This window comes from Nuphar pumila, chromosome 4 (assembly GCF_984573655.1).
Source record: "Nuphar pumila chromosome 4, dmNupPumi1.hap1.1, whole genome shotgun sequence".
Classification (NCBI taxonomy): Eukaryota; Viridiplantae; Streptophyta; class Magnoliopsida; order Nymphaeales; family Nymphaeaceae; genus Nuphar; species Nuphar pumila.
In genome coordinates, this window is record NC_143252.1 from 37,402,663 (window position 1) to 37,411,669 (window position 9,007).

The following is a 9,007-nucleotide window of genomic DNA, read 5'->3' on the forward strand; positions in this document are numbered from 1 at the left end:
CTATCCTTTCGATTTGTATAAGGCCTATAAATATGATGAGTGATGATGGAACGGGAAGAAGAGTAGCCTCTGAAGAAGGCAACTTTGATAATAGAGGTTGGATAGGTGGGACAAAACGGTGGGCGGGAAAGAACAAATATGGGAAACCATAACAAAGAGAAAAAGGTTCTCTCTCTCTCTCTCTGTGTGTGTAAATCTTTTGTATATTTTTTGTTTTCCAATTTCAAACAGCACAGAAAGGTACTTATTTGCTGTAGTCAAATTTGTTTTATATTGGTGTGTTTTAATTTCATCAATACTATAATTTATTCTATAAATATGTTAAGACTTTAGTTATTCTATTTTAATCTTAACTGAAAATTTAATGACAGTCCTTTTCATAATTTCATTGTGTTACAGAGCCCGGTCGTATGGGTGGGAGATGTACTAGTGTCAGTAATGATAAAACAAATTCATGCATTCATGAGTGTGTACATAATATCGAAATGGCTATATGTCTGGATTTCAGAATCCGTTTCTCAAAGCTGTATTACAAGCCTACCAGCTATCTGCACCATCCATTTTGACAAAGGAAGAAAATACATGCCCCAGATGGACAAAACCACATGCGGGCGTGCGCCAGTAAACCATCACTGGATATTTTAAAGGATTGTTTGTTTTCTTGCAGCAATGGATCAGGGTAGAAGGGAAAGGCATCCTAATGCTTCCGCTGTCATACTATGTACTCGTTTCTCCTGTCAAAAATGAAATTGCTCACAAGGGATTTGCCTTTCTGGTTAGGGCCGACCATGGTTTGTCATTTAACATGAAACTATCATGGTTCAAAATCCACGGGAGCATCCTTGCCGCAAGGTCGAAGTTGAGTATACGTTCTGATAAGGAAACCTCAAATCTTTTAGCAATAAGAGGTTTGTGTTTTCAAGGAAACCTCAAAGCTTTTACACCATGGTGGATCCAGTCTAGTAGATGCATGTGTTTTCAAGAAAGAAGAAATCAAAGATTGCTAAAACCGAAAACATTCAGGAATTTGCCGCGATCTCGTTAGTGGGGATGCAAATACTGTGTTGAAACTTGTAGAGCCTAGGAAGGTCTAAGAATCTTTACTATTGGAAGAGAATTTTGAATGATGCTTGGGTGCTATGTTCCTGTTTTTATTGTCAACTGTTGTGAAACTGTTCAAATTAAACTACGTTTAATCCTTGAACATTGTACTAAGTATCTGGCGACTAAGAAAGAACTTATGAGAAAATTTGAGCTATCACTGATGATTACTTGTGTAACGAACCAGCTATTTACAGAAAATACAGTGATCAGAAATCAATCTATAAATGATGCTTCCATTCTCGATTCTCATTCTGTTACTCTGTCTATTCCACAAATGAACCGCATAGGTCTATTCATGGAGTTGAACCAGCTTGGTCTCTACCGATCTCGACATTGCCGGATCTGCCGGCTGCCAAAAATACCCGCCAACCCTGCTCCAGTCCACGGGGTAGAAAGCCATGTGAGGCAGGACAGTGAAATTAAAACCAGGCCTCTTTGCCACCCTTAAGACCACCCTTGAAACCAGGTAAGGGCCACTGTTTCCCCATTTGTTCCCATCAAAAGTGAGGGAGAATTCCTGAATGAATTTGAATGACAATGGATGGTTTTCATAAAAAACCAGCACAATATTGTTCAACCTGCTCCATTCCCGTCCCCACAGCCATTGCCTGCGGTCCAATGGAATTCTTCAAACTAGAAAACTTTCTCAGTACTATGATATCAGTGTCAATGTAAACACCACCACATTTGTAAAGAATTGCCAACCTTGATTCTGAGCTAGTGGGATCTCAACGGGATCAATATTCCTCTTCCTCAACTCTTTAAACCAGATCTTTGCCGGCGTTCTGTTAAACAGAAGCCGCAAGTCCCGCACCGATGACATCACCTGGTAACCGCTAGCAAACAGAGGTTTGAGCATCCTGCGTCCAAGGTCGGAATCCATGATCTTGGAGAGGATGAGCAGACAAACCTTGGGGTATTGCTTGAAGAGTGATTCTAGAGAGAACCACTTAAGTGGTAACTCCACTGAGTTACACTAAGAGGATCAGGATGATTGTTAGAATTTGCAGATTCTCTGTTCCACAGAAATTGGCAAATGTAGCTGGCAGTCAAGGCTCCTCAAATATTACGCATGAACGCTATTCACACAAATGAACTCAAATCTTGGAGAGGGTGGTGTATGTTCGCCCTCGATGATTCACTGAATCCCAGGTCTGTGTTCGGGGCTTTGAATGAGCATCACGTATACAAGCACATGGGGCTCGTATTCCCGTGTATGTTGACATAACTTTGCATCGGACTCTGGTATTGTTGCAAAGACTTAAGTACCCTTTCTTGCTATTCTTCTCATAAAGTGATGGTTTGAAAAAATGACAAAAATGCCCTTCATTCAAAAAAGAAAAAACACACGGTTCAAAAAAAGGACAAACATGTCCTCCATCCAGAAAGTCGAGGATGATGTTGACTCTTCAAAGTCTTCTTCTTTTTCTGTTCAAAAAAAGGACAAGCATGTCATTTATCCAGAAAGTCGAGGATGATGTTGACTCTTCAAAGTCTTCTTCTTTTTTCTCCGTAAAACACTGTAAAACCCTCTCTCTCTCTCTAGAGAAGAAATCAAGGGAAACAAAGAGTTTTTCCTGAAGAAGGCCATGAACATCAACGCTCTCACTCTCTCTCCCTTCTTTCTTTACTTCTGTGCACATCCAACAGACGATCCTACATTGCTCCATCGCCATCTTCTTCTTCTTCCTTCTTCGTAAAACACTGTAAAACCCTCTCTCTCTCTAGAGAAGAAATCAAGGGAGGTAAATGGTTCCTCCTGGAAAAGGCCATGAACACCAACCCTCTCACTCTCTCTCCCTTCTCTCTCTACTTATGTGCCTGATTTAGAGTTTTTGCCCTTACAGGAGGGGGGTCCGGAGGCTCCCCCTCTGGCGGGGGGCTCGGGGGGCAGCGCCCTCCGGACCAAATTTTTTTTGGGCCTTCCAACAATGATTTGTAGTATTATCGGGCTTTCCTACAGCAATTTGTAGTATTTTCGGGTCTCCAACGAAACACTATAGTGATTTGCAGAAGACACTACAAATCGCTATAGCGATTTACGGAAGACACTACAAATCGCAAATCGCTATAGCGATTTGTAGTGTCTTCCGTAAATCGCTATAGCGATTTGTAGATTCTTGCGCAAATCGCTATAGCGTTTTGTAGATTCTTCCGCAAATCGCTATAGCGATTTGTAGTGTCTTCCGCAAATCGCTATAGCGATTTGTAGTGTTATTCAGTAAGCAAATCGCTGTAAATCGCTACCCGAATTAGGACCAACTTGTCAGGGCCATATCTCCCTAACCGGAGGTCATATTCCAAATCCGTAAAAAGTGGTGTCTTCGTTATTGAGTCTAGTTTAGTTCTGTAAATTTTCAGTGATTTCTATTGTCATTTCATTCCCCATTTTAACTTCAACGATACATTACAACCACAATCATCAAAAGAAAGATTGTCCAAGCTAAGAGTCTTGAGAGAGTAAAGGAGGGCCTCACCACCCACCAAACAACAAAAAATACAACGACTCAACTTCAAGTGTAGTAAGGACCCAGAGTCGAATAAATTTAGAGGCAGCTCATCAGTAAGGACCCACAACAGTCAATGTGCAGGTCAGTCGGTGCGTGATGGAGCAATGTAGGATCTTCTAATGGATGTGCACAGAAGCAGAAATAGAAGGGAGAGAGAGAGAGTGAGAGGGTTGATGAGCCCCCGGACCCCCCTCCTGTAAGGACAAAAGGCCATGAACATGCTGGGAGGAGCCCTCAGACCCCCCTTCTGTAAGGGTAAAAGCTCTGAATCAGACTCCATAACTCTTCAAGTTGAATGATGCTACCCACACTGGGAGGAGCTCTCAGACCCCCCTTTTTGTAAGAGTAAAAACTCTAAATCAGACTCCACAACTCTTCAAGTTGAATGATGCTACCCACGCTGGGAGGAGCCCACAGACCCCTCTCCTGTAAGGGTAAAAACTCTGAATCAGGATTTATAACTCATTTAGTTGAATGATGCTACCCACGCTGGGATGAGCCCCCCAAACCCTCCTCCTGTAAGGGTAAAAACTCTGAATCAGGCTCCATAACAGTCAATGTGCAGGTCAGTTGGTGCTTGATGGAGCAATGTATGATCTTCTAATGGATGTGCACAGAAGAAGAAATAGAAGGGAGAGAGAGAGAGTGAGAGTTGAATGATGCTACCCACGCTAGGATAAGCCCCCAAACCCTCCTCCTGTAAGGGTAAAAACTTTGAATCAGGCTCCACAACAGTCAATGTGCAGGTCAGTCGGTGCTTGATGGAGCAATGTATGATCTTCTAATGGATGTGCACAGAAGCAGAAATAGAAGGGAGAGAGAGAGAGTGAGAGAGTTGATGTTCATGATCTCCTCCAGGGGAGATTTTTTTCTCGGATAATCCTGCAGTGCAGAGACTGGGTCTTAAATAATCATCTTCGGAGCACTTAAGTCTTTACAACCACTCCTTTTCAAGAACCGTCATTTTTTTTTGCACCAATGGAGGAGAGGGTACTTAAGTCTTTGCAATCGCATCAAACTCCAATGCTAATTAATGCTGACAAACATGGGGATACAAGACGCACATGCTTACATACGTGGTGCTCTTTGGGACCCCCGAACATGAGATGTAGCTAACTGCCCTGTTCGGGGGGGGGGGGACATATAACCTGCTTTGCAAATCTTGGGATTGGTTAGGCAAATGCGCTACCTGTGTTATATCTTGTACCTTTATGTAAACCGTACATGGCTAAATGATAAAATGTCACTAATGTAGTTATCGTAAGATTTTCTTTTAATAAAAATCAAATTCACATCTCACGTGAGTGGGTGAGTGCATTTCTCAACTGTTGTTCTTTCGTGTGGTATCAGAGCGAGAGAAAATCAATGACATCCAATTCATCAAACTAGTTCGTCTTAATGATACCCACTGCGTATGCAACTCAGAATGCGGTGGCAAGTTTAGTCTTGATTAAATAGAATAAAAAAACATTCGCAGATGGAGTCAAGACTTCTCAGATTTTGTTAATGGGTCATCTTCTTAACCCATCAAATTTGTCACCGACAAGGAAGGCAGGCAGGTAGTCAATCCTGACTCACACCGGGCCAAAAGCTGACCATTTGAATCAAAACTATCATCTCTAAAGTAGTCCTCAGATAAATCATGAGATCTAAGTCTGCCCATGATGCCTGGGTAGTGCTGTAGAAAGCCTATGGCTCACAGTTACCATTGTTAATCATGATGTTGAAGAAAGAGCTAACTTTTATCAAGAAAGAATCAATGGACATGTTGGCATATATATATATATATATATATATATATATATATATATATATATATATATATATATATATATATATATATATATATATATATTGAGAAAATCAGATTTTTATTTGATTCGTTGGCTTCCTCGTGTCATTCAGTTGATGACACAGATCTCATTCAAATAACTCTTAATGGGCTTCCCATTGAGTATGAAAGCTTTCTAACATCTGTTACAACTGGCACTACTATTCGTGACTTAACTGATTTGTATGATCTACTTATAAATCAAGAAAAATGAGTACTCTTGTTGCACTCAAAATCGTCTAAACCTCAAGAATCAACCCAAATTGCCTTTTCTGCCATGCATGGTAGAGGTCGAGGATGTGGTTTCTACATAGGTCACTGGAATAAAAAAAGAGGACACAAACACAATCTCTCCTCGAATGACAACTTCAATTAGGGTAACTCAAATCAACAAGTACCTGCAACTTGTCAATACTGCGGCAAGCGCGATCACACTGCAAAAGACTGTTAGGACATCCTAAAAGCTTTTTCGGCTATGTCTATGCAACAAATTGGGGATGACTATTAGTACCAGATATGGGTGCTACTAATCATCTGACGATGAATGAACATAACTTTGCAAATAAATCTTCATATCAAAAGAGTGAGTCCAACATGATAGGAAACAACAAGACTCTCCCTATTTCTTATACATGAGACACTGTTCTTTATCTAGAGGATCTCAATTTGCACTAAAGAATGTTCTCTATGTTCCTGCCATTGCAAAAAACTTAACTAAAGAATGTTCTCTATGTTCCTACCATTGCAAAAAACTTATTATCTTTTGATCAATTTACTACGGATAATGGTTGCATTTTTTAATTCACTCCATCTCACTTTATTGTTAAGGATCGTTAAACAAGCAAGATTCAGTTTTGGAGACCAAAAACTAGTGCGAGCCTATATCTAATCAAGGCAAGCAATGATTCTTCATTGATGAAAGCATATGCGAGACAACACAAATCCTTTAATACATGACATCGACGACTTGGACATGCCAATAAGACAATTATGTCATTCCTTAAATCTTGCAATGCTATTTCTTTTGATAATAATAGGCAAATAAAAACCTGTGTTGATTGCCTCATTGAAAAGGCTCACAAACATCCTTTTGGTCACTCCCAAATCTAGCAGTTCATGGGCTCTAGAACTCTTGCATGAAAATGTCTGGGGCCCTGCGCCTGTGGATTCCCAAAAAGGTTTCAGATACTATTTGCTATTAGTTGATGATTACTCAAGGTTTTACTGGTTATTTCTTATGAAAAATAAATCTCAAGTGTTTGACTGTTTCAAAATTTTTAAGTCCATTGTTGAAAATCAAGTTGGCTTTGCTATTAAATCTTTTCAGTCAGACAATGGTGAAGAATTTACAAGTTTTGAGCTTGCAAGCTATCTTCAAAATAATGATATATTTTATCATTTCTCATGCCCTCATACACTTGAACAGAATGGACTTGTCGAACGTAAGTATAAACATATTCTTGAAACTGGTCTTAGCATACTCAGTGAAACGAATTTAGCATCTGCCTATTGGGTTGATGCATTCTGAACAACCACCTATATCATCAATCGACTTCCAACTTTAGTTCTAAGATGCTGCACACCGTATGAGCTTCTCTTCCATCGTAAACCTGACTATACTAATCTATGAGTATTTAGTTGTCTTTGTTATCCCTTACTCACACTCTATAATAGGTCAAAATTTCAGCATAAAACACTATCATGTCTCTTTTTTGGTTATGCATCATGTCATAACGATTATCTTTGTTTTCATCTTCCAACTGGTCGCATATATATATATCTCAACATGTCTATTTTGATGAGTTTTCTTCATACAGTTTATGGGACACATCGACCTTGCCTCCTCTATCATCTTCAAACTTAACTTAGTGGGGAATTTCCCTGTCAGTTGCACCTGGCATCTCATCTATGTTGTCTCCTTTCTTGTCTTCATCATCCATATGCTAGTCACTCGAGTTTGGCCCCGACCCCTCTTCTGTGTCCCCTGTACTTGTTGTGAACACTAGGCTTGATCCACCTTCTCTGCTCAGTTCACCGTCCCCTGATCCTCACCCATCCCCTACCTTGCCCCCACTCCCTTGGTATCTCCTGATTCACTCTCCTCTAGTCTCGCTCCTCCAACAGATCCTTTTATTCCTCCATCTAGTCCAAGCATTCATCATCTTCCGGATCATTCTCATCCCATGATCACATGGTCTATGACTGGCTTCTTAAAACTCAAATCGTTCACGACTTCTCTATATCCTCTTATGCTTACCAACCTTCATGCCTCCCTTCTTGAACTCGAACCTTCTACCTTTAAATAGGTGTCTCAACTTCCCCATTGGCAAAAGGCTATGGTTGCTAAATTTGATGCTCTTATGTGAAACCACGCCTGACACTTGGTCCCTCTGCAATCTCACATTAATGTTGTTGGTTGCAAATGGGTTTATCGCATCAAAAGGCACTATGATGGCACCATTACTCACTATAAAGCTCGTCTTGTGGACAAGGGGTTTCATAAGGAAGAAGGCATCAATTTCTTTGAGACTTTTAGTCTCGTCGTTAAGCCTACTACTATTCATGTTATTCTCTTATTTGTTGTCTCCTCTAACTAGGTTATGCGTCAGCTTAACTTCAACAATGTTTTTCTCAATGGATATCTTGATAAAGATATATACATGATCCAGCTTCTCGGGTTCACAGATGTTAAGTTTTTCAATCATGTCTGCAAATTTGACCGTGCTATCGATAGACTCAAGCAAGCCTCTAGGACATGGTACTAATGCTTGGACATGTATGTAAAATCAACAAAAAAAGCTCGATTTGGGTCAGACCTGAGTCAGGTCCGGACATAACTCGGATCCGAACCCGACCCAGATCCGAACCCAGGTATAAACCCCCCGACTCTTTTTAAAAGGGTCGAGGGTTAGGGTTTGAAACCCTACCCCCCCCCTTCTCTCTTTGCCACCACCTCGCCTCCATCTCTCCTCTTCTGTTTGAACTCCGACAACCCACCGGCCGACAAAGCCTCCTCTTCTCAGCAACGTTGACCTCCCCTTCTCCGCCCTCGGTCTTGAGCATCCTGCTGCCACAGCCGCTGCTCATCCTCTCTTCTCTCGTCTGACCTTCGACCCCCTGGGCTGTAGCTCGTCGGAGCTAACGCCGACGACACCCTCATCCTTCTGGCCATCTATCAGATAAACCCTCTCTCTTTGTCCTTCTGCGTTGTCTTTGACTTCTTTTTCTTCTTCTCCTTGTTTGCGAAGGGGAGGAGTCGAGCCCCCTCCTTGGTGCCCCATTTTCACAGGGGTGGTGCTGAGCCCCTCCTTGCTACCCTGTTTCCAAAGGGGAGGGACCTTCTCTCTTCGTCCTCTCCTTCATTGCTGGCAGACAGGGCCTATCGGGACTCCTTATTGCAGGACAGGAAGGGCTCTTCCCCCACTTTCTTGCACCCTCTGCTCGCAGAGGAGGAGCTCAGCCTCTCCCAGCACCTCTTATTCCATAGAGGAGGGATTCGACCCCTCCTCGTGTTTGTTTGCTTCGACAGGCGAGGCAGGGTCCGGCCTGTCAGTCGAGCCCC

At 41.7% G+C, this 9,007-nt stretch overlaps 1 pseudogene; it reads right to left on the reverse strand.

Moving 5' to 3' along the window:
• Positions 1-1,288: 1,288 nt before the first annotated feature.
• On the reverse strand, positions 1,289-8,009 carry LOC149840024 (uncharacterized; annotated as a pseudogene).
• Positions 8,010-9,007: the final 998 nt, after the last annotated feature.